Source organism: Triturus cristatus, chromosome 4_2 (assembly GCF_964204655.1).
Source record: "Triturus cristatus chromosome 4_2, aTriCri1.1, whole genome shotgun sequence".
NCBI classification, from domain to species: Eukaryota; Metazoa; Chordata; class Amphibia; order Caudata; family Salamandridae; genus Triturus; species Triturus cristatus.
Genome location: NC_140586.1, coordinates 303,547,722 through 303,574,823, shown reverse-complemented (window position 1 = coordinate 303,574,823; position 27,102 = coordinate 303,547,722).

Sequence of the window (27,102 nt, the reverse complement as noted above, 5' to 3'; positions counted from 1 at the left end):
TTTGATGGCACTTACTTTGAAAGATACGCCTCAGCCCCTTCCATGGACTGACGAATGTCAGAGGAGTTTTACTGACTTACGTACTGCTCTGTGTTCTGCTTCTGTACTAGGTACTCCTGATTACAGTAAGCCTTTTACGCTCTATGTTCATGAAAGAGAAGGTTGTGCGTTGTCAGTCTTAACACAACCATTTGCAGACAAACAGCGGCCATGTGCCTATTTTTCGGCTACGTTAGATCCAGTAGCCTTTGCCTAGTTGTCTTAAAGCGACAGCAGCAGCAGCAATTTCTATTCGACAGTCTGCTGGAGTGGTGCTAGATAATACTCTCATTGTCATGGTGCCACATGCAGTGGATACTTTGCTAAACCGAACAAAAACACAGCATCTTACGAGTGCTCGTTTGTCTGGATATGAGCTGACGCTTTTGGCTAGTCACGTGCATATCAAACGATGTAATACTTTAAATCCAGCTACTTTGTTGCCTCTTCCAGAAGAGAAAGGTTTTCAGGAACAACATGATTGTTTCTTTCGTACTGAGGAAGAGACACAAGGTGGAATTGACTTAACAGATACGCCATTAGTGAATCCGGATGGAACGCTATGGGTAGATGGTTCTTGTTTTAAGCTTCCTAATGGAGAGACAACTTCAGCCTATGCTGTTACTACCTTGCATACAGTCGTGGAAACAGCACGCATCAGACATAATTCAGCTCAGGCAGCTGAACTGATAGCCTTAACCAGAGCGTGTGTGTTATCCAAAGGAAAAAGAGTGAACGTGTACACCGATAGCCAATACGCTTTTAGTGTGGCGTTCAATTTTGGACGTTCGTGGAAAGAAAGGGGATTCCTTGCTTCCCACGGCACTAAGATACAACATGGTCAGTTGGTGACTGATCTCCTTGAGTCACTTGCTATGCCTACCCAGATAGCAATTGTGAAGTGTAGTGCACATAAGAAGATTACTGACTATGTTGGTCGCGGGAATGCATTTGCGGATGAGGTAGCGAAAAAGACAGCTAGAGATGCTACAAGTCGGATGTATGTTGCGGGCCCTGCAAATTGGGTCAGAGAAAGAGGAATGTATGAGGATACAGTAGAAAGTGTGAAATCAATTCAAGAAGAGCCTACAGAGAAAGAATTGAGTAGGTGGAAAGAAAGTACAGGAATGTTAGATGAGATGGGATGTTGGGTAGAATTGTCCGAAAACCAACGTTGGCTGTTACCAGATGCCTATGTACTACCTGTAGTTACAATGGCGCATGGTCCAGCCCACCTAAGTGCCAAAGGAATATGCAATCTTCTGGCTCCAGTATGGCAAAACGAAGGAATCCCGAAGTGTGCAGACAATGTAGTGAAACATTGCATTATTTGCTTAATGTATAATCCGGGAAAAGGAACCCCAACTCCAGCAGGTCATTTTGCTCCTCCGACCTATCCATTTGAGGTGTTGCAAATCGATTACATTCACATGGAACGATGCAACAATCTCAAATATGTTCTAGTGGTGGTATGTGCCTTTTCCAGATGGATAGAGGCTTACCCCTTGAAAGACAATACTGCTTTATCTACAGCCAAAGTACTTCTAAAAGAGTTTTTCCCTAGATTTGGTTTGCCGCGCATTGTCTGGAGTGACAATGGGAGCGAATTCGTGGGCCAAGTCATGCAAAAAGTTTGTACAGGTCTTGGTATAAAACAGAAGTTCCATGCGGCAAACCATCCACAGTCAGCGGGTCTAGTGGAGTGCTATAATGGCACTTTAAAACTCAAACTTGCTAAAGTACAGGCCAGTACAGGCCTTAGTTGGCCCGCTGCACTACCTTTGGCTCTTCTATCCACCAGAACGGCTGTGCATTCTCGTTTGGGACTTAGCCCTTATGAGATAGTTTTTGGACGCCCAGCCAATATATGGGGAGTGCCTCGCCCTAAGAAGTATTCAGACTTGCCATACCCAATGTTGATTGATTATTTGCACGACCTCACAACTAAATTGCGTGTTCTCCATCAACAGGTTCAGAGCGCTTTGCCAGAGGCCTCCACAGACTCAGGTCATTCCATCCAACCAGGTGACTGGGTTTGTGTGAAGAATTTCCAAAGGACGAAGAATTTGGAGCCTCGCTGGAGAGAACCCCGTCAGGTTCTCCTGACTTCTCGTACAGCAGTGAAGGTTGAAGGAAAGAAGAACTGGATTCACGGCGTGCACTGCAAGAAGGTTCCTTTGCCTTTGCCCTTTGATCAGTGGGTCCGCAAGGGTATAAGTGACTCTGAAAGCGAGAAGGTTCCACGATTCATACCTTTTAGTGATGCACGCTTGAAGGGAACATTGTCGGAAAAAGAAAATGACGACATTCTCCAAGAAGCTGTACCATCACATTTTCGTCTGAACACCACAAATCCACGAACATTGTTTCAGGATCAGACTGTACCTGATAAGGCTCATTACGACTTAAGACCCAGACTGAAGAAGAAAACTTGAGATTCTCTCTTCTATGTAGTTTCTATCCTGGTTGCAGGGTCACGGTAGGAGTCTTGGTTGTGACCTGAGTAGTGGCAATAGGCCTGCAGGACTTGCAGTGTCATAGGACGGCAGACAATCGTGACCAAGTGATTAAGGAAGATTGCCGTGAGCATCCATTTAGAAGATGGAAACGACATTAGGTGAAAGAGAGAGAAAGAACAAAATGAAAGACAATCATTGTAAAATAATATACAGTCGTTGTGGTATAACTTTATGTATTTTCATATTATTGTGTATTCTATTGGCGTGTATAGGTTGGATTGTTTACGCTATGCAGCAAAAAGTTGTCCCTTCTTCTATCTCTGTGCCTTCTTATTCTACTATCTCTCCGCATCTGTTTCATACACTTCCTCAACATGAACTTGTTAGAAGAATCGAATATTACAATAATTCGTTTATTCAATTATTACACCAACACCAATTAGTAATTAATACAACCAATTGTTGGGTGTGTGGACTAATGCCTCATACCACAGAAAAAGGAATGCCATATTTAGTCCTTCCATTCTCTTATGAAGGTTCTGCTTGGGCTTATTTTGTAATTTTCTCTAACGCCTATCAAAGCCGATTTAAAAGACCTGTCAGTTCTTATATTGGTGGACCAGATTTCAGTCATAATTCATTGATAAAGGGAATGGTAGCTATGGCTAAAATCATGGAAAATAGTAACATTTCTGTTGATGAGAGAAAAGCATATACTAATTGGAACGTCACTCATTATATCACAAGCCTTAGTGATAAGGTTAAACAAGGAAAGTCTCCACCAATTTGGACTGTACCTCATCAAGGCAATTTCTGTTTGCAAATAAATGGCCAAACTACTGACCCCGAACAGACAAAAAGCTTTTGTTCCCATACTTACATCCACTCCTCTCAGAATTTGCCGCCGTTAGTGCCGTCTCAGGGCACGTATTTCATCTGTCACGATAGAGCCTATACGTGGTTGCCGACTGACTTTTCTGGAACTTGCTATATAGCTTTTCTTCTTCCCCCTACATACACTGCTTCTTCAAATTTCCATAAAAACAGATATGGCAGAGGAATTATTGATTCCAAAGCCACAGCAGGTCAAGAGGGAGGAGACTTACTAAAAGGATTTCTTCCTTTTTGGGGTCCTATGGCAAACAGCAGGAATATGAGACAACTGGTTTGTGTTGTAGAGACTACCATAGACATCACTGTAGGAGCTTTGAGTAATATTACAGCGGAACTACAGGCGGATCGTCTTATGACTTTACAGAATCGAGTTGCCTCAGATGTTATTCTTGCAGATCGTGGTGGAGTCTGTAAATTGATCAAATCGAGTTGCTGTATTTATATACCTGATGACGCTCCAACAGTATACCAGGCCATCTCTAAATTACATATAATCTCTGAGTCGATTCATCAGGACGAAGGAGATTGGTCATTATTGGGATGGTTTTGGGGACTACTGTCCAAATGGGCTTGGAAAGTGCTAACATTCCTTGGTATGGTTTTAGCCATCGTTTTCTCTTGTTGTCTTTGTATGCACTGTAATCCCGCCATCTGCGATCTTTGTGCCACTATGTGCATCCCAAAACCTAAGACACAAAGAACAGAGAATATTAGAATGATGTTACAGCAACAGCTTGATGACCTCATGGCCATCGGCATCGACTCAGATTGACGTGAGTCTGTGTATCTTGCCTGAGTTCTGGCAAAAGGAGGGTCTGAGGAAATTCGATTTTCGATCACGATCGCATTGAGCCGCCATTTTGTGCTCCGCTGCCATTTTGTGTTGCCCTCACTCAGGCAGCACGACGAACAAAGTCTTTTCTGCTTTTTCCTGCAATATTGGGTCAAAATAGCCTTGTGCCTCTGTTTACAAAGCTGGTGTAAGAGACTGGCCGAGTACACTAATCCCTGTCTGGTTTTCCTAATCCCTGTCTTAACTATCTGTTGGTTCACACTATTCTCTTCTGACTTTATCTTATCTTCTGGCCTTCGCTGTCCTCCGCTCGTATTCTCTTGTTTCACAACTGTCCTCCATAACACACAAACGTATCTCGCCACCTGCAAGCCAGTTACAGACATGTTAATACCTTAACCTGTGGGAGGAGTGGCAAACACAGTTGGAGGAGAGGCTTCTTCGAGTTACTCGATACTTTTGTTTTCCGACCTTTTCTATTGGCTCTGACTTTCTTTCAAACTATTCCTACTGGTTTTCCCATGTATGTTTTAGGTGTGTCCTTCGTTAATGTATGTCACCTATGTACTATAAAAGATTGTGCGCCACAGAGTGAAGTGGCAGTCTCCTGAGAACATACTGTGTGTACTTCTAGGACAACTGTACTAGCTGCAGCTAATAAAATCTGATATTTTACGCCGACAGAGTGTCCCTGTGTCTCTGTTAGCTGAAGCAGGAGAACCCAGGAGATTAAGGCGTACCCTGCGCCGCCAGGCCCAATTGGTTCTGGTTCTTCAACGGTAAGTTACTTTGAAGATGCATGGGTGAAACAAACCATATCCAGCGCCAATAGCTCGGAGAGGGGGACGAAGATTCAGGAATTCTTTCCTTCTGAAGGCTGTGGCATTGGAGACATCTTGAGACAAAAACACCTTCTGACCAAGCCAGGAAATGTGTCTTTTAGTTCTAGCTGCAGAGAGAACTGATAGCAGATCAGTGAACTTCAAAAAGAGAATGATGACACCACATGGTTTAACGGGAGCTGTTGAAAGAGGCGGACGAGGACCGAGCTTGTGAGCACTTTGACTGCTGAGTGAAGTAGTAGATGGCATATCCAGGAGTTTTGGAAGAAAGGAGGAGAAGAAAGATACAGGGTCGTCACCTTCCAGAGACTCAGGCAAACCATAAATACGAAGGTTGTTCCTCCTATTTCTATTTTCTAAATCTTCAGTATGTTGTTGAAGGCTGTGGACTGTTTTTTCTAAAGATGAGATTTGTTGAGAGCTGCTGTGTATCTCTGAAAACTTGCTAATCCACTGTAGACACTCTATTTTCCATTGTAGACCATTTTTCTTCGAGAAATTGCATTTTGTTGTTGGTTTCCTCCACAAACAGGCGCAAAGCGCATATCTCCTCCAAAAGTAACTCCATAGAGATGGAAGATGGAGTTTTGTCAGGAGATGGAGGGTCATGTTTCAAACGTTTAGATGTGGAAGTAAACGGTGAAGATTTATTTGAAGCAGGTTGTGATGAGGAGCTGCTATTAGAAGTTACTCCAGCCCTCTGCGATGCAGCAGAAGAGGAGACTGGTGATGAGAAAGATGGAGGAGTTACCAATGGACTATGTTGTGATGAAACAAAAACAAATTTCAGTTTGCGCAGTTTTCCCATAAATAACTGTCTCCCAGAGAGTAGAATATACGTTGCACAGGCTTAGTGGAAGCCGTGATCAAAACTTCTCCAAAAAAATCAGCAAATGACTTGACTAGCAGTAACTTGTGCATGTATCACCAACAAATTATAGAGTAACAGTCATTGGAAAAGTTAAAATATTGACCATGTGCTGAAAAAACAGAAATGCAGCCGTAGTATGTGAAAGACAAGGCGAAGAACACCAATCTTGTATTATAAAGCCAGGTGGTATTTGAAGTATTCAATCAGTCAGTTGAAGAAGTGACCTGGCTATGTAAGTGAAAAATACTAATGAGGCATGTTAAATCATGAAGCCGGAGCCAAGCAACACGCTGCACAAAAAGATGAGAGGCACATTTGAAAAGCAATGGTGTATCACTTTAAGAAAAACCAGCCAGTATGTGGATTTTATGATGAAAAAGTAGAAATGCAGCCATGACGTGTGGAGGGAATGATGAAAAAGTCCAGTCATGTTATAAAAAAACCAGATGTTCTTTAAGGCGTGCAATAATCATTCACTGGAGGGAATGAGCTGGATAGACACAGTGAAATTTGTGAGGCAAAATAAGTCCTGAAGCCAGAATCCAGTATAGCATTATAAACAAAAGAGATGACATCCAGAGTTGCATAGGATGTGTGTGTGTCTCTTTAAGAATTAGCAGTTAATCACTAGGGGGTTAAGGAAGGCTCCAGAGTGCCGACCGCATTTCTGCCGCTATGCGGTAATTATTTCTGACAGGACGCGCCTCCAAAATGGCGGGCGCGCTGAGGGAAGAGAAAGCGGCAGGAAGAAAAAAGAGGTAAGCGCGACGCGCTCAGGAACAAAAATAAGCTCACTGGATTCCCTACATGTTCCGGTTGTAAATGCGGCCAAAGTCCAGGTAAAACTGGCACGGAATATGCGCTGGCGGTTAAACGAGTGTCCTGATGTGGTGGAGCAAATCCCCTAGATGGCCATCTTGTCTAGCTCCGTAACCACGCCCCTCTTCTAGTCTGAGTTTTAAAATGGGGCATAACAAGCAAATTGTTTTCCAAATAATGCACATTTTGCCTTTTTCCCAAGCCTTCCCCACAACCCCTGATACATTTCAGGTTTGTCCTGCCAGATTTAATCAGAGTAAATTTTTGTGCAAGTGTTTGCACAGGAATCGGAATTTAGGTCTTAGGTTGTAATGGTGAACCTTATTCTAATACATAGAGACTGTTAAGGAGGACAGGATTTCCATACAGTGTGAATTCTCGGGTCTACTGCAATTTCTTATACTCTCAGGGTTTTTTTTCGAACATTTTGTGGGGGCGATTGTGTGGTACAAAGTGACCGAAAGCAGTGCTTTAACGTACTTCATCAAAAGGTCTGCGGTTGCAATGCCATACGGGCACCCACATAACCATCAGTAAATTTATACTTTTGTTTCAACTCTATGTTATTTAGATAGTGATTTTCTCAAAACATTTTAACATATACACATTTACTTCGGAGAGAAAAACGTGAGCGAAACTAAAATTGCAATGGAGGGAGCTGATAAAAGATATTTTTTTAGATCTGATTTAAAGCAGGACAGATCTGAACCTGAAAATAGTATAAGGAAAGTCATTCCAAAAGCCATTATTCGCTGATCTCATTATTTTCCAAGCATCGATGCAGCAAACCTATATCTTCAGTCTGTAGGACCGTCCCTATGCAGGGCTCCAAGAACTATGGGATTTAACCAAGATGTGATGGTCAGTGTGAATTTATTAAGGTAGGAGAGATTGCATGCGTAGGACTAGGTTCACTACCAATCAGTCACGTCATTATGGAAGTCTGTCCACCAATAAGACAAGGCGTTCTTATAATCCAGGCATACTCCAATTATAACTTGTGATGACGTCACTTTCTTTTTCTTCTAAAAAAGGTCTCAATTGGCCACATTGCTGATAAAGTCCCCACTGGTGCTTGTCAACATATGGACCTATTCCTCTGGAGTCAGCTGTCCATCCATTACAAAACCCAAAGATCTCACTGCATGGGAAAGTTAATCATGGAGTCACCAACGCACAAGATGTAGTCAATTCCCACCTGCAACACCATCTCTGAGCTTGAACCCACCACCATCTTCTCTGCATTTCTATATTAAAGATCATCAAATGTCTATCATCCTAAGCGACGCCATCTTCAACACCTTGTTCAGCTCACATGTGCCTTTCTCAACATTTCTACCCAGAGAAAACTGAATCTAAATGTTCGGAAGCTCACAGCTCTTAACGTTAACAGATCCTGTTGAGCTTTAATTAAACTTTGAAGAGCATGCCATCATCGAGGGATTCCACAGGTACTGTCATGATTCGCACCCCATTTAAACTGTGTGGATCTAAACATTAAAACTGGAGAACTACGTTTGAGCCTAAACATCCTGTAATGCTGGGCAGATAAATTAATCACCACTTGACCTAAAAATGTGTAAGATAAATGAATGTAGCAGCATTTTTTTAAGCGTTTAGCTACCCAGGGGCATCCCAGCGCTGAAGGCAGTAAACGGAGAAAACATCATAGCAACACTTAAGGGAAGAGCCAAGTTTTTAGCAGTTTTCGAAAGGCCAAATGGCTGGGTTCCCTCCTTAGGTGGGGAGGGAGGGTGTTCCACATCCCAGCAGCATTATAAGATAATAGGTGATCGCCACTTACGGCCTTCTTAATCCTGGGAACGACTGCCAGATGCAGATTGTCTGAGTGCAGCCGTCTAATCCCCAGGTAAGGCTGGACAATGGAATGGTTGATTGCTGGTCCATTTCCTGCTAACAGGGTGTGGGTGATGAACATAGCCTTAAAGATAACTCTCTCCCAGACAGGGAGCCATTGGAGGGACTTCAATGAGGTTTTGCAGATTGCCGGTTCGAGGTCCCCACAAGAATCCTCTCTGCGCAGTTTTGCACCGTTTGGAGTTTTGCGAAGGTCACGCCCGGGGTTCCAAGGTAAAGGGCGTTCCCGTAGTCCAAGCGTGAAAGAATAAGTGCCTGTACCATAAGCTTTCTTGCCTGGAAGAGGAGAAGTGGAAGCACTTTGCGGAGCATCCTTAGGATGCCCTAGCAGGAAGCCGCAACCTTCCGTGCCTGGACCATAAAGCTGAGGTCTTGATCAAGCCAGATGCCCAGACTCTTCATCTGGGTCTTGGGGGCAGAGACGGGACCCATACAGGCTGGCCACAATACATCCGCTTTAAAGAGAGAAGGATTGCCAAGGACCATCAACTTGGTCTTGTCACCATTCAATTTTAAATACGAGTGGTTAATCCACTTAGCTACCTCTTCTAAACAGGGACAAAGGCCGATAGAGGCATTATCAGAGTGGTTCAGTGCAACGACCAGTTGGGTGTTATCAGCATAGGTCACTATGTGAACCCTAAAAGGGAGAACAATCTCCGCAAGCGGGGTCATATAAACATTAAAAAGGTAGGGATTTAGGGACGATCCCTCAGGGACTCCGCAGTGGAGAGGCAAGATTTTGAAGTGACTTCACCCTCAAAAACCTGGAAGGATCTCTCTTCCAGGAATGATTGCAGCCATGTTAAAGCTACTCCGCTCACCCCCAAACCTCTAAGTCGATGGACCAAAATTTGGTGGTTGACCGTGTCGAAGGCTGCGCTGAAGTCCAAGAGGATAACAGCTTTGGAACCCCCGGCGTCAAGAATCTTTTTAGACTCTTCGACAACTGCTAACAAAGCAGTTTCTGTTCCTTGACGCGGGCGAAAGCCAGTTTGAGAAGGGTGGAAGCGGTTGATGTTGAAAGCGCTGAGTTGATATGTTTCTCAGCTATTTTACTGATCCCTGGGAGAAGCGAGATGGGATGATAATTACCTATGAGATCCTAGTCAAGACTTGTTTTTTTTAAAAGAGAGTTCACCAGTGCTCTGTTCCACAGAGGTGGGACCCCTTCAGTGGAGATAGAGGAATTAATCAAATTCAGGATGATCGGGAAGACCGTTTCTGACACCTGCTTCATAATATTATGTGGAGCTGGGTCTCTAGGCAACCCGCTCTTCACGAGTGTTGAGATGGTATGGAATGACTCTCAGTCCATCAGGGGAAATGCCTCCAAGAAGTTTTCCCTGCTATGTGGAACTAGATGATCTAGTTCTCTTGTAAAGTTCTCTAATACCCATGGGTCAAGTGCTTCCTATATAAAATTACTGTTAGAAACTGGGTCTCTAGTTGGCAGAGGTTTGTACCCTGTCCAAGTAGAGACCACAATCCTAGTCAGGGTAAATTAGATACACAACCAAAATTAACCTGTGCTCACCGTCTGGTAGCTTGGCACAGAACAGTCAGGCTTAACTTAAGAAGCAATGTGTAAAGTATTTGTGAAACACTTAAATTACAGTAACACAGTGAAAACACCACAAAAAGACTGCACGCCAGTTCAGAATAATAGAGACTTTTTATATTAGTAAAACAAAACCAAAATGAAAAAACTCAATTTATTATAATTCGAGATATTAATTTCTTAAGATTAAATCCCAAAATAGTGCTTAGACGTCAATAGCATTAAAGGGTTATTTGAGGTCACACTAGACTGGGGTGAACCCAAAGTTCAGGCCGACCACGATTGAGGGCTGGCTGACTACAGGACACACGCAGGGCCCGCTGAAAAAGTACCTTTGTATGGAGCAAAAGTTGGCGTTGAAGACTCGATATGTCAGTTACGATTAACGCAGCCGGGACGATGTGTTGGAGTCGAGCCTCACAGTTGGTATCGAAGGATCAACACTATTTCGAAGTCGAGCCTAGCAGTGGCATTTCCGAATCGGCGCTGCATCCTACTTGAACCTCGTAGTCAAGACCCGCGTCATCCTCGTATCTTCACTGCATCGGCATCCGAGGGCACTGCGTCGGTTCCAGTCAGCACAAAGGAGTCTATTTTTGCAGAAAACAGCTGCAGAACCCACGTCTGAGGCCCAAGACAGGAGGGGGCACCTCAGTAAAGGTAAGACTCCTGATGGCAGACTCCAGCAGCACCAGCAGAGTTGCAAGAAGTCTTTTGTGACCCTGAGATGTCAGAGAAGAGGAGGTAGGCGAACAAGCCCTATGAGAAACTTGGGTTCAAGGATGTAAAGAACAGATCCAGTCCTTCTCACTCCCAGGCAAGAATCAGCAGGCAGCAGGTCAACACAGCAAAGCAAGTAGTAAAGTGGCAGTTCCTCCTATAGCACAGCAATCAGCAGGCAGCAGGCCAACACAGCAATGCAGTTAGCAAAGTAGCAGTCCCTCCTACAGCACAGCAGCTCTTCTTCCAGGCAGAATGTTCTTGGTTCCAGCAAAGTTCTGATTTGGTGGTGTCAGGGATCCAGACCAGTACTATACTATACCCAGTTGTGCCTTTGAAGTAGGGGTGGAATTCAAAGAGTCCTTTGAAGATCACAAGGTCCATGCCTTTCCTGCCTTGGCTCCAGACTCATTACAGGGGTGTGTGCAGCTCTTTGTGTGGGAACAGGCACAGCCCTATTTAGGTACAAGTGTCAACGTCTCACTCCTAATCTACCTCAGGAAAGCCCACCAGCCTGGTGATGGACCAATAGAATGCAAATGTCGCACTCCAGCTCCCTTTGTGTTATGGTCTAGAGGGAATGCACAAATCCCAGATGTCACCAAACCCAGACGTGTATTCAGAGACAGGCAGAGGCACAGAATGGATCAAGTAATAAACACCAACTTTCTAAAAGCAGTGCGGCTTGATATTGATGTGTGACGACGCACCATTTACTTTGTTTGACTTTCAAATTGTGCTAATGGGACAGACCACTTTTAGAGCATGCACGCAAAGATTTTCCTTGAGCATGATATAAATTGTTCTAAATTTGTTGAAAATAGAAGGGAAGGAGTGCGGACTACCTATCTTTTTTTATGGTTTTCACACATGACTGTCCCTTTTGGATGACCGCACCCCACGAGTTTAAAACACAAATAAAACCATCATGGAGGCTATTTGGGATAACCTGATTGTATTAGGCCTAATACTCACCATGTTTCTGACATCACACACGCTGTATTTCTATTTAAAGAACTTAATGCGGATATTATGGAATTGTTTTAATTAACTTTTTTTGTGATTAGTATTTTTGTCATTATTTGTTCTGCAAGTATAGATAGCACGATTCATTTTCAGTACGATATCCCTTTAAGTTAGTCCAAGAGTATTCATTTGGGTCATATGGTTTTCATGTTGTTCGAGAAATGTTCGGCAGGTTTTAAAAGGTTGCACGTGAGGCGCTCACTAAGAACATTCACTCATTTATTTGCAGTTGTGCACAGAGAAGGATGACTCTTTTCACTCACAAGTGGCATCACTGACAGTTGTAGGGTTGAAGTAGAGGAAAAGTAGAGCAGATGCTTGTAATATCACTGAGGTGGATGTTCGATGCATCTTTTTGCAGACACAGTGTTTGTTCCCTGCACTGGGCCTAGTTACTCATCTCTTCAAGTTTTTTTTATCCACTTTTTTCATCCATTTTTTTCATTCACTTTTTTTCATCCATATTTTTCATTCACTTTTTTGGTGCTTTATTGATTTAACAGTGTTGAGGCACATATTCACAGCATGGTTAATTTTATAATCTTGGCAGTAGGCAAGTGTCTGATTACTGCAGAGCATATGTAATGGACTTAGAAAGGTTCAATAACGTATATATGGTGTGTGATGGGCCGTTTTTATATTCCAGTTACCCCTGACGAAGGGCATGTTGCCTGAAATGCATTGGATGGATACTGGTTACTCAAATTAAAACATGTTTTAGCGAGCTGTTGGAAGAAGCCCGGATGGGCACTCTGGGAGCATTAAAAGATTTTCGAAACATTTTGCCTCCATATGAATTTTGAATGGAAGAGAGATACAAATGGATGAAGATGACTGCTAATTAGATCACTGGATTGGTTACTGATTACTGAGATAATCACTCTAAAACAGTGCAGCTTGATATTAATGCGTGACGACACACCATGTACTTTGCTTAACTTTCTAAAAGTGGCATTTTTAGACTACCAATTTAAAATCAGACTTCACCATAAGTTGTGATTTTAAATTGTGAGTCCAGAGACACTAAACTCCAAATCTTTATCTTTTCTCAATTGGAAACTACCCTTAAAAGATGTTTAAGGCAATCCCAATGTTAACCTATGGGAGAGCTAGGCCTTGCAGTAGTGAAAAACAAATTTAGCAGTTTTTCACTACCAGGACTTGTAAAACTCAAAAGCATATGTCCCACCTTTTAAATACAATGCACCCTGCCTATAAATCTGCCTAGACTAGGGCCTACCGTAGGGGTGACTCATTTGTAATAAAAGAGAAGGTTTGGGCCTGGCATGTAGGTTAACTTACACACACTAGAGGGGACAAGAGATTGAAATTTCCCTAGCTCTACAAAAAACTCACTCTAGAACTCACCAAACGAGAAGACTAAGAACAAATGAAAAAGCTCCAACAACCCCAATAAGGTATTCAGAGTGTCAAAGACAAACTGTATACATGTTGAGAAGGAGAACCTGCTGGAAAACCCATAGGGTTATTCAAATTGCCCTCACCCACTAGATAATGACATGCTTCATCATAGGGCTGCTGACACACCCTGGAACAGGCTAGCGCTCAGGGTAAAGCACATGTTTTTTTGTAGAAAGAGTTTTTCAGAAAAGGGATCCCAAATACAGAGTAAGGAAAATTACATAAAACTGTCTAATTGGAAGGCCCTATTTGTATTTATTCTGGGCCACCATTGACAGGGTTAAAAGGTTTTAAGATGCTGTGGTTGCTTCGGCTTCCGAAGCAAACATAGACAGGGACCACATTCATCGCTGCCACCGATGACATCCGCTCCCTCCTAGACTGGGTTGAGACTGTAGCCTTCATCCTACTTGACGTATCGGCAACCATTAACACCATCTCCCACCGCACCCTAATCATGAGACTCCATGACGCCGGCATCTGCGACAAGGCACTGAACTGGATCCACTCCTTCCTCACCGGCTGGACTCAGTGAGTCCAACTAACCATGTTCCTCTTAGAACCTACACAGATGAGCTGCAGAGTGCCCCAGGGCTCCTCCCTGAGCCCCACCCTCTTCAACGTCAACATGGCCCCCTTCACAGCTATCATCAGAAGCCATGGACTCAACATCGACTCCTACGCCGACGACACCCAGCTGATCCTCTCCCTCACCAATGCACCAATGAACTCACAACCATCAGAACCAACTTCCACAGTGGAATTAATGCTGTTACCACTTGCATGAAAGATAGCTGCCTCAAGCTCAACTGGGACAAGACCGAAGTACTCATCTAGGGACCCGCTCCTTCAGCATTGGACGACTATAAGTAGCCAGCCGCTCTGGGACCCCCTTCCACCCCGATTGACCATGCTCACAACCGCAGCATCACACTGGACCCATCACTCACAATGACCTGCCAAATCAACACAGTTTACTCAGCCTGCTTCCATAAGACCTGCCTACTTCGAAAGACCTTCAGATGGATCCCCATAGAATCCAGAAAGATTACACACGTACTCATCACCAGAAGACTCAACTACGGCAACGCTCTCCATGCTGGCGTCACCCAGAAAGAGCTCAAGAAATAACAGAATGTCCAAAACGCCACAGCCAGGCTGGTCCTCGACAAACCCCGCTGCAGCCATATCATGCAACATCTCCGAAAACTCCACTGGCTCCCAGTCAACAAGAGAATCACCTTCAAGCTTCTCACACATGCCTACAAAGCTCTTCACAATGAAGGACCAGCATACCTGAACCACCGCCTCGCATTCTATGTACTCACCAGACAACTCCATTCCACCCAACTTGCCCGCACCTCAGACCCCAGGATCCAAAAGACCAGAACCAGCGGAAGTTCATTTTCCTACCTCGCCGCCAAGCCCCTCCACCTCATGCAATCTGCGTCGCTGACCCAATTCAAGAAGGACCCTAAGACCTGGCTCTTCGAATGAACCTACACCCACAAGGACCAGCAGCCTTGCACCCCCCCCCCCCTCCCCAGCGCCTTGAGACCTGGTGAATAGTCACGCTTTACAAAACCTGATTGATTGAACACTGGCACTGAGGTCTGGTCAGCAGGCCTCAGTGCACTCTCGAGTCGATAACCCAGCAGCAGCAGCCCAAAAATGTGGGGCTGAACATGCCAAAAGAGGCATTTCCTTACAGTGTTGATCCTCCACTTTGATCAGTCTTTCCCCCACTTCCATGAGAATAGACAGCAATTTTGAAAAACATGCATGGGTGAAGTAGTTAGGGATGAGGGAATAGATGAGAGCTAAAAACGCATTCCCAGAATTTTTTGAGGAATTGTAAGAGAAAAATAGGACAAACGTTAGAGGATGAAGGGGGGGGGTTCATCAAGGATTTTTAAGAAATGCAAAAATAGTTGCATGTTTGAAGTAAGTAAGAAAATATGCTGAGGACAGTGACATAGTAAATAGGTTGGTTACATGGGAAAGAAGAGAAGGAACAATGGACAGTATTAGGAGCAGGAAGAGGCTGTGGGATCCACATGGCGAAAGAAGTTCAGGCTCAGTAATGAGAGCTAAAAAAGAAAATGTAACATTGCATCTGTCGGTTGTTGCTGAGGGAACAGTGGATGGAGAGAAGTGATGATGAGTGTCTTCCTTTGAAGCAAAATAATTGGCCAAGCCTGTGGCTGAAAGAGATCATTTAGCAGAAAGGTCAGCATCGTTAGGCTACAGGAGCTGAAGAAGGGTCTAAAATAGGCAACAAGGGTGACAGGCAGGAGAAGAAAAGAATGTCTGGAAATATAGTTCCTAATTTGATCGAAAGAAAATGATCACAGGCTAAAGCGTAGATGCAGGAGAAAGATCAGAGAGGGATGTTGACTTTTTGCATCAACTTTCGTCCCTCTACAAAGAGATGCGGGAACTCCGAAGGGCTAGTTTAAGTCAAGGGTGAGGGTTTTTCAGGAAGGTACAAATGACATAGGTGAGCAAGAGTGATCAGGTTGTAAGGAAGTAGTGGATGAGGGGAAGTAGATTTAGATAAGAGTTTAGAGGCTCAAGGTATTCGAAGAAGGAAAGAAAGGAACTCATAGAAAGTATGACAACTTGAACATCCAAAGGGTTTGTACTCTTCTTTTCATTGTCCTACATGGTAAACCACCAAATTATGGAGTTATTGAGTTTGAAATATTGTGCCACAACCATACTGGAGCAAGAATATCAGCTTCACAGATATTGGGAAATTACGTTTCTAGAGGTAAATATAGATTTCAGAAATACCCATCAATTTACCTTGAAGATATGTGTATCTTTGATGTACATCAATGTATAATTAAGTATAGATATATATATATCATCAAGATACATCGATGTATAGATTTACTCCACATTGATGGACCTTGAAGATCTACACATCCGTTTGCTATTCTTCGCTACACTGTGTATTTAAGAATAGCACATTTGGACATACCTAAGTATATTTACCTTTTAATATTTTGTAGTCAGTATTCTTGATACACTATTTTTGCCATCATAATATTTGTGTCCTCGATATTCTAGCAGCCAAGCTCTTACAAATGCACATATATAGCTACATATTTGCTGGAAGTAATTCGACACAAGTCCTCATTCTCCTGCTTCTGGGATGTCATAGAGTATACTTACTTACAAAATGCATCTCTCTTCGCTCTTGCTTCCAAGATTTTATGGAGATCTACACAAACACACGCCCAAATGCAGACAGGCAGAGACAAACACACTCAAAATGATGACAGCATAATCCCTCAATCCCCACACACCCGTTGATATTTTACCCACAGAAAGCCCATCAGGCCCTCTTAGTTTTGCCATATTTGCTGCTTGCTTCAACTTCATTGAGAGAGAGGAAGGACTACCAAGGCACTATGGCATACTGTACAGAGACCTCAGATTTGTGTTCTTGACCTGTGATTTCCTTAAACATAAAAACAAAATGAAGCTTGACGTCATTTATTGAGTTTGCTCCTAACTGATGATCAAAAGAAAAGCACCGTGATTTTGAAACTGGGGCAAGTTCGAGTCCGTAGGCGTAGGGGATGGTAAATTGACGGGGGGATAAACTGTTTAATGGGCCCTACATGCGTGTGAAAGATATGTACAGTTGCCCTGAGCAGACCGCAATCCTGCAGGCATGCACTTCTTGCAATAAAGGGCATACCTCTTTCAGTGTGCCCATTTCGACATTTTAAAGCCCATTTGAAGTACTGCAAGATTAAAGGAACCTCTTTTAAAGATAACATACCTAAAATAAAATGAAAGGCAGAGTTTGAAAGACCCTTCACCCCTGTCACACGGTCTCAAAGGCCAGATGCAAACGTGAGTCGGATACGAAGATGCCAACTTATGATAACCAATCCTGTAGTAAGATAGCAGCTGAGTCCTAAGAGGGACCCTAGGGACAGCTTGGCGCCGTGCATCCAGGCAGACAGAACCATCCGTTACACCCGACTCTGAGGGAACGGGAACAAATAATGGACAAGGGCCAGTCAGAAAATAGGCCAATCGTCCCTTCAAAATTACAAGACGTATACATTATCACTGAGGCTAACTTGTACGGATAATACACCAAATACCAATACTAAATGGCCTAATTAGCATGCACCTAACCTGCGGGTTCAACATGATTTTGTTGTGGCACTTCATCCCCCTATCGCTCCAGTTAGTATAAAATGAGCATACGTGTCCATCTACCCTGTGGCACTTCATCCCCTATCGCTCGCGTTGGTATACAGTGAGCATACGTGTCCTTCTACCGTGGACCAAAAGACATATATACGTTGGTGACTGTCTCCAACAAGATACGTGCCAGCCCAGCTTCTGATGCAATTCAGAGCAAGTGGCCTTAAGCAATGGATGTCTTGTAATGAAAACTTTAATAAGCAGCGCAATGATCCAGGACATATCTAAATGTCTCTGAGGTGATGCAATTGGGGGAACCCAAGACAGGCAATATGCAAGAGACTTCGGATGCCAAGCAGCAATCCAGGTCAGGAGGACCATCCACTTCGAGAACAACCCCATGGAGGTATATGAAAACCACCGCTTGGAGGTATAACCAGCTGACCCCAAAATCTGCTTCCTCCTGGTCTTGAACTGGAACCTATGCATGCGGCTGGACGTGGCAACACCCCTCCGCCACAGAAACTCTCATTGAGCCCAGCAGAGAAAGCTGCATTTGAAATTCACTCTGAAATTTGTTTGCTGAGTTTTTGGCCCCAAACCAGCTGAAGCTGCAGTGAAATAGATCTAACAAGGCAAGCACAACAGGTGACATTCGCTGGACTCCCAGTAAAACAGTGCACCCTAGTGTGAGAAGCGATCCCAACAAGACTGGCTGTGATTTGCGAGATAAATAAACTGTGGGTAACTCTCCGGCTAGCGCTCTGTTCGACCCTCATTGTGCTCCCACTCACCCCAAGAGGCTCATCTGGGAAGCAGCAGCACCTCTCACTACCCAACTGGGTGTTCCATGCACTGCTGCACACACCAAAACTTATGTTGGAGGGAGGCATCCTACGCCCCCTTCCTAGTACACATGCCTAACTAAAACTGCAGGACCCTTTCCTCCCTGGACATCTCCCCCAGACAGCACACCCCAATTGTCTGCCCGAGTTGGACCGACACTTGACCCCTGTTGCCTTGCGCTATAAAAGCAAACTGGTTGGGCATATTCGGGGTTATTCGTGTAAGACTCTGCAAGACAAGGCCGCTCAATAGCTACCTACCGCACCTTGCACACTAGGCAGTCTCGCACTGCCCCATGCAGCCGTCGCCCAGGCTGCCTCCGCTCAATAGCTCTCTACCGCACATTGCACACTAGGCAGGAAGCCTCGTCCTGATTTACATACATTTTTGTGTTAAACCTTTCTGCAATGAGATGCATATTGGATGAACTGTGTTCCTGGGCTGAACCTTTGACGTATTTTGTACTCCTGTTCCAAAATTAAAATATATATATACCCTCCACTATAATGTTGCACCCCTTGGGACACATTACTTCGTCACTTCGTACTTACAGGCATGGAAATGCTGCTAAAGATACCCCACCTTAGTACCTGTTTGACCTAAATAAATACTGGAGACCGGAACAGAAGATAACTGGTGACGGCGTCAAGGTTCGTGGCAAAGAGGAAGCCAAGTGGACGGGAGAGGTACTTATACCTCCCCCCCGCTGACTGCTGCTCAGAGGTGACATGGGTTTGCTGACCCCTAGAGGGTCCCCTCACACTGGGCTGGCTCGCCTGCCATCATGTGGTACTAAGGCGGCCGCCCTCTTAAGAGGGTCCCCTTTGTGGACCACGGGCAGCCCACATTCTCAGGGGTTAGTTCGCTGTGCATCCCTTCAAAGGTAGTTTGTGAGATATTGTATTGTATTGTATTGTAATTGCATTTATATAGCACTTACTACCCCTGATGAGGCGTCGACGCGCTTTTCGGCGAGTAGCATGCTGCTCCGGGACCCATAGAGGATTAGTGTTGAATTAGTATAGTGAAACATGCAAGTAAAGTTTAAGTGGTGGATATGTTAGTCAGTTATTTGGATTCAGAAGGATAGCAGAAGGATAGAAGAGGAAAAAAGGTTTGTATTGATATAGCGCTTCTTACCCCTGTGTGGGGTGTTGAAGCGCTTTTTTTGGTGAGCAGCATGCTACTCCGGAAACCCTTAAAGGATTAGTGGTGAATTAGTATGGTGAAATATGAGAGTAATTTGAGTGGTGGATATTAGTCAGTTATTTGAAGTGAGAAGGATGGCGGAGGGATATGAGGGACAGAAAGGTTTGCATTCATATAGCGCCTGTTACCCCTGATGGGATGTTGAAGTGCTTTTCTGGTGATTAGCAGGCTACTCCGGAACCCATAAAGGATTAGTGTTGAAAATTAGTATAGTGAAATATGAAGTAATTTGAGTGGTGGATATGTTAGTCAGTTATTTGGATTGAGAAGGGTTGGGGAGGGGTAAAAAAAGGAAAAAGGTTTTCATTTATATATCGTTTGTAACCCTGATGAGGTGTAGAAATGCTTTGTTGGCGAGTAGCACGCTACTCTGGAACCCATAAAGGATTAGTGGTGAATTAGTATAGTGGAATATGGAATTGGAGAAGTGAACATGTTAGTCTGTTATTTTGATTGAAAAGGATAGTCGAGGAATAGAAGAGTGAATGATTTCTTTTTTTGGTTATAGCACTAGGAGGAGGCTTTTGGGTGAGTAAAAAGGGGTTTTGGAGGGGAAGAGTCAGAGGGAAGAGTTTAGAAAGGCTTGTTTTGGGATATCGGTATAGTAAAAGAGATGTCATATGATGCAAGGAGGAGTAGAGTAGAAGAGAGTCAAGAAAGGGTTATTTTGGGGAACATAGTAGTGGTATGGGGTTTGGGATAAATGGGGGTGGGTGTAGAGGATATAATGATAGATGTATAGGGTGAGAGAGAGGGTAGTGCATTAGAAAGAGTAGTAGAAAGAAGTTTGAGATGAGTCAGAAAGTTGGGCTAGAAGATATATTGAGAGCAGTATAGGCTGAGAAATAGGGTAGTGCATTGGAAATGCTAAATTACAAGAAAGTGATAAATATATAGATCTATACGTACATTGAAAGTATATAGATGCATAAAGGAGGTAAGTATATGCAGATTAAAGATATTGATAGAGGTACAGGATGAGAAATAGGGTAGTGCATTGGATATGCTTTTTCAGGAGAAAAGTAACAGACACACAGATCCAAGTACATGGAGGTACATAGATGCACAATGGAAGCAAGTATATGTAGACCAAAGATTTTTATTTTTTATTTTTTTATCACAACATAATTATTCTACATGTTTATACAAAGCAATACACAAAGATAGGTACATATTTAGAGTGAAAATAAATGCTTATATACAGATGGACACATACATAGGGTGGTTATTAATGAATGGAAAAATGGCAGGCAGCATTTCTGGCCCAGGTCCCGCCAGTCTCAAATAGGCACTCACCATTGCCCTCTCCACCCATAGCCTCGACGCCCTAAGCCTTGGCTGTTTATAGCCCTAGTAGTCAGGTGACCCCTTCAGCCAATGGGAACCCTAGCCCTAACACTATCCAATCACAACACTAGCCCTAAAATCTAGAACCAATAGTAGACCAGGACCTTACAGCCAATCTTAGCCCTAGTCCAAGCAGCCAGTTTCAAATACCCTGATCTCTACGTCCAATAGAGGCCCTAGCCCTATCAGTAGTCCCACACCTAGTCCAGCAACCAATAACACCTGAAGCCCTAATCACTACTTTCTACTAAAGGCCTAACCCTAGATCTAGTCCTACCCTAGTTCCAACAACCAATAATACAGGAATCCCTAGTCCCTACTTCCAATAGAAATCCTAACCCTAGCCTTAGTCCCAACCCTACATTGATTGAATCACAGACCCAGAAACCAATCAGAACCCTCAAATACCCAACCAATGAGGACACTAACCCTAATCCAATAGAAACATCAGATACAACCACCAATCAGTGTACACATGTACCAAACAAAAGCAGACTATATAAGGTCCCAGCTACCCCAGACAAGGTTTGCTGGCCAGGGAGTTTGAAGCTGCTCCTCTATTCAGAAATCTCCTGGGAGACAGACAGGCTCAATTCACACTTTGGACTTCTGCAGGTAAGGCCCTAACAAACTTGTCCTCTAACAACACTATTTGTATAAAGCTTTACTCCTTCTCCTGGCCAAAAAACGAAGTGCACAGTCCCTATTAAACACAGGGCTGTCCATTTTTTCCCTCAGGATGAAAAAACAATCTTACCGCTGCAGCAATACCGCCCTTCACTGCCTTCAAAGAGACCCGTTATAGTTCTTTCACAGTATCATCATTCCAGAACTGAATCATTTTCAATGTCCTGTACAACAAAGCCCAAGTTGTTACTTATTTATCTTATGGAGCTAAGAACAACTGACAAAGCGAATAGTCCTGACTTGTTGTAGGTGTAATGTTACATGCAGAGCTGCCAAGGTTTCAGATTTCTATTTTATTTATTATTTTAATTTATAGGGTGCAACAGCTACCCAAAAAGGGTTTCCCGGCGCCAAGCGGACTAGGTGTAGCTAAGAGAAGGCAGTAATAGAAGGAGTTACTGGTTAAATAACTAGGTCTTGAGTGATCTGCGGAAGCGTGTGTAAACAGTCTCTTTGCGTATGGCGAGAGGAAGGGTGTTCCACAGTGATGGACCTAGGTAAGTGAAAGATCTTCCCCCCATCCTGGATAGTTTGAACCTAGGCACTGTGAAATATCCGAGAGTGGTAGATCGTAGATGGTGAGTGGGGGCATAGGGACGGACAAGAGAGTTAAGATACTGTGGTGCCGTTCCCATTTTGATCTTTAACATATAGCTCAGGGTTTTAAACTTAATGCAGGTCTCCGCCCTGAGCCAGTGTAGGTTACCGAGGTAGCCAGATATCGGGGTGGCTTTGGGAACCTTGCAAAGTAATCTTGCTGCAGTGTTCTGTACTAACTGCAGTCTTCGAGTCACTGCTTTGTTTGAGCCAAGGTAAAGGATGTTTCCATAGTCCAGCCGAGAGGTGATAAGGGCATGGACCACTGTTTTCTGGGTGTCATCTAGGAGCATCCAGATGATCTTCCTGAGCCATTTCAAGATGGTAAAGCAGATAGCTGTGACCTTTACTACCTGATGGTGCATGGTTAGAGAGTCATCGATAGTTATCCCCAAATTACGGACATGACTGGAGGGTTTGGGGAGGGCGTCCATCTCAGCAGGCCAATGTAGTGGGCTCCACAGATCTTTATTTTTGCCTAGGATGAGGACTTCCTTCTTATCACCATTTAATTTCAGGTGATTGCGGTTCATCCATGTAGCAAATTTCCCTAGGCCTGTCTGAAGAAGGGATGTCGAGCCAGGGTCAGTACTGGAGAGGGAAAAGATGATCTGGGAATCGTCTGCATACGTAAAAAGAGTTAGGTCTGTTTGTTCTGCTATGTCTGCTAGAGGCCTGACATATAAATTGAAAGGAAGAGGACTAAGGATGGAGCCCTGGGGCACACCATAGGGTGATGGGTAAATGTTGGAAGTGTCTGTGACAGAGAAGATCTGGAAAGTGCGGTCGGTTAAAAAATAAGTAATCCAGTCCAAGGCTGAGCCACAGATGCCCAAAGACTTCAGTGTGTTGATTAGGACTGAATGGGAGATAGTGTCGAATGCCGCACTAAGGTCTAACAGTATCAGTGCGACTGTGTCCCCAGTGTCGAGATGATGGCGCAACTTCTCTGTGACCCCCAACAGTGTGGTTTCTGTGGAGAATCCGGTTCGAAAGCCGGATTGAGATGGGTGGAGGATTTTGTGAGTTTCGACAAACTGAGAGAGATGGGAGTGAATGTGTCTCTCAAGAATTTTGGAGAAGGCAGGCAGGAGTGAGATGGGCCTATAATTAGAGAGGACACTAGGGTCGGCAGAGGGCTTTTTCAGGAGAGGGGTTACCATGGCGTGTTTCCAATGCCCAGGGACTGTGGATTCGAGCAGGGAAGAATTTAGAGCATTCAGGATGACGGACAGATGAGAGAGGTCCAGCTGTTTTAGTGTGGAGATTGGCAGGGGATCCTTCGGGGAACCGGATTTGACCTTTCCAAGGATGGTTATCAAGGAGTCTAGGTCAAGAGGGGGCCAAGAGACTTGCTGTGGAACCGTTTGGGGAGGGGCAGTGAGGTGTGGTAAGGGTAAGGTCTGGGGTAGGATGATGGATTGAGACTGGGGTTTTGCTTATATGTGAGTTAGCAATTTCCAAATAAATTTTCTATATTTTTTGCGTGAAAAATTGGGCAAGATCGTCACATTGACGTTTAGTTAAAGGCAGAGGTTTTGCTAGGGTCTCAGAGCCGGCAAGCTCTTTAACTAGGCCAAAAAAGTGTTCTTGAACAGTTAGTGGCATCCAAGATGGTTTTGGAGACAAAGCTAGCCCTAGCGGAGTTACAGTTGTTGTGGTATAATTTTAATGCTTTTTTGTAGACAACTTTGGAATCAGGTGTGTAGTCTCTCCTCCATCTCCGTTCCAAGGCTTTACATTTAGATTTCTCAGCCTTTAGAACTTCGTTAAACCAAGGGGCCGGAGGTCTATGTGTGACATTTTCATAATTTCAGAGTAATTATGAGTGACATTTTAGCAACTATGAGTGGCACTTTCTTGCAAGCAAAATCAAGATATGAAAACAAGGGAAACTTATAAATATCAGATATGACACCTATTTGAGCAACTAGAAACTCTACGTTAGCTGCTGCAAAGCGTTTGAAATAATGGTTAAACAAGTTTAATTTATACTCATGTCTAAGTAATATACTTAAAATCATACAAATATCAGGAAACTCCCTTGCAACATATTAAATCAAGTCTCTCTCTGCACACTAAGTCAGGAGCTGTTTTTGATTTTTTTGTGGTTGTTTGTTTTTTGAGGCTGGTACATTCAGCCTTTGCTGACTTATACTGGACCCTCTGGTACCTCCCTCGTAATTAATGATGCTGCACAGAGAGCATCACTCAGTACTGGGCCTCTCTCCAAGGTGGGACCCCTGCGAGAAATGCGCATGCGTGAGCGTCCGCGCATGCACATTTGTCACAAGAAGTTGGAAACGAGCAGCAGTGGATTGCGGTCGTGCGAGTTATAGTTAGCTGAACTAACTATAACAGGGGAATTTCAATGGTTTTTTACGAGTGAAATGTCCAGCTAACTATAACATGTGTGAAACCTATGGTTTTTTCAGTGAATTTGCAAGGTTTTTTAAATGCTTATTCCTAACTATAACGTGTGTGAAACCTATGGTTTTTTCAGTGAATTTGCAAGGTTTTGAAAATGCTAATTCCTAAGTGTGAAACCTATATCTTCCATAAACATATAAACATTTTTTTTTTTTAAACTTTTTCACGGTGCGCACACGGTGCGTGCACCATCTCCGTGTGCGCATGCGTGCGTGCTCCATGTGCGCATGCGTACGTGCTCCGTGTGCGCATGCGTGTGTGCTCCGTGCGCGCGTGCGTGCCGTGCGTGCTCCGTGCGTGCTCCGTGAGCGCGTGCTCCGTGCGCACATGCGCGCGTGCTCCGTGCGCGCACGGCAAGTCATGTGATTACGAAACAACACTTTTCATTGGTTCTAAGTAGTTTCAGTTCCAGAATCTTCCAACACCACACCCACTCCCCTCATTAATACTTCTTATTTCCTGGGAGAAGGAGCTGAACAGCTTTTCCTGCACCTGAAAATGGCAGAACAGGAGACTTCTTCAGGGAGTGAGGAGGAGACCTTTGTGCCCCCAAGGCAGAGGAAACAAAAGGACTCATTTATTTGGCAATTTTTTACTTTTCCAGAGGGTCAGAAAAAGGTGAATGCTCCTAAAGTCACCTGCACTGTTTGTGGAGTGGTCTTATCTAGAGGAGACCCTAAAAAAAATACTCCTTTAGTATTTACTCCATGATAAGGCACTTTAAAGCAATGCATCCTGTGGCTTATGCTCGGGCTGCAAGAGACAACCCTCCAGCAGCTCAGCCGAGCACATCATCTGCAGCCGCAGCTCAGCCGAGCACATCATCTGCAGCCACAGCTTCACCTGCTTCCAGACCTCTGGATATGCACCCTCTGTTCGAGAAGGTGCATATACGGTGCAATGTGTGTAATGCTGTTCTCTGTTATGGTGAGAGCAGCATTAACCTAATAGAGAACAAGATACAGCAGCACACATGCTCCACCCCCTAATTATTTTCCTTTTTTTTTTGTTCCTGGTGAACACTTTTTATTTTTTATTTTTTTGCTGCATTTTTTTTTTTTTGGCTGCTCGACAAAAAACAACAGTTCTTTTCAGAACTCACTTCACTTCTCCAAGAAGAGCTATATTTCTAATATACTGTGTTGTAATTTTTTTAATGAAATTTTTGCCAACGTGCGCGCACCGTGCACAGGGACCCCCTGACAAAGGCTAGGGGGTCAGGAACTCTCTACCCTGCCCCCTTTTCACGTTCTCCACCTTTCTTTTTCACTGTCACACACAAAATGGCGACCGACACTTCCTGATTTCGACCGATTTGAATGTTGGCTGACATGTAACCACCAATCAGAATTACGCTCGCGCAAGTTATGGTGCGCGCACGGTGCGCGCTTATAGATATTTATGTACTTTTAACTGCAATTTTCTCAGGAACTACCGAACAGATTGACACCATATATGCAAAAGGCACATGCCTGACCTGAGGACTACCTCTTTGCCAAATTTCAAGTAACTCTGTTCAGCCGTTCGGGCTGTACCTTCGACTAAAGGTCCTATGGGAAAATGCATAGGGAAAACGCGTATTGGGACACCCCTTTTTTCTCGGCCCCCGCTTGACGAATCACCCCGAGAGTTTCAGGGTAGGAGCTGAGCGGAGCGCCCCATTCGTTTTGAAAATTTCGCGAGGATTCGTCAACCGGCGCCAAAGTTATTCAAAATAGAATTTTCAGATTTCCTATGGAAACTCGGTCCTAGCTATAACTATCTACTGGCGACCGCCAGTAGATAATATATATATATATATATATACATACACACACAAATGTACATATAATCCACCGAAACGCATTGGTCTATCCTTGATAGGGAGCTAGGATTGTGTAAATGCCCTGGAAAAAAAATAGAGGAAACAAGAATATAGAAAATGCAATAATATATATATATATATATATGTATATATATTATCTACTGGCGGTCGCCAGTAGATAGTTATAGTTAGGACCGTGTTTCCATAGGAAATCTGCAACATTCTATTTGGAATAACTTTGGCGCCGATTGATGAATCCTCGCGAAATTCTCAAAATAGGTGGGGCGCTCCGCTCCGCTCCTTCCCTGAAAGTCTCGGGGGGATTCGTCGTAGAGGCCTGACATATAAATTGAAAGGAAGAGGACTAAGGATGGAGCCCTGGGGCACACCATAGGGTGATGGGTAAATGTTGGAAGTGTCTGTGACAGAGAAGATCTGGAAAGTGCGGTCGGTTAAAAAATAAGTAATCCAGTCCAAGGCTGAGCCACAGATGCCCAAAGACTTCAGTGTGTTGATTAGGACTGAATGGGAGATAGTGTCGAATGCCGCACTAAGGTCTAACAGTATCAGTGCGACTGTGTCCCCAGTGTCGAGATGATGGCGCAACTTCTCTGTGACCCCCAACAGTGTGGTTTCCGTGGAGAATCCGGTTCGAAAGCCGGATTGAGATGGGTGGAGGATTTTG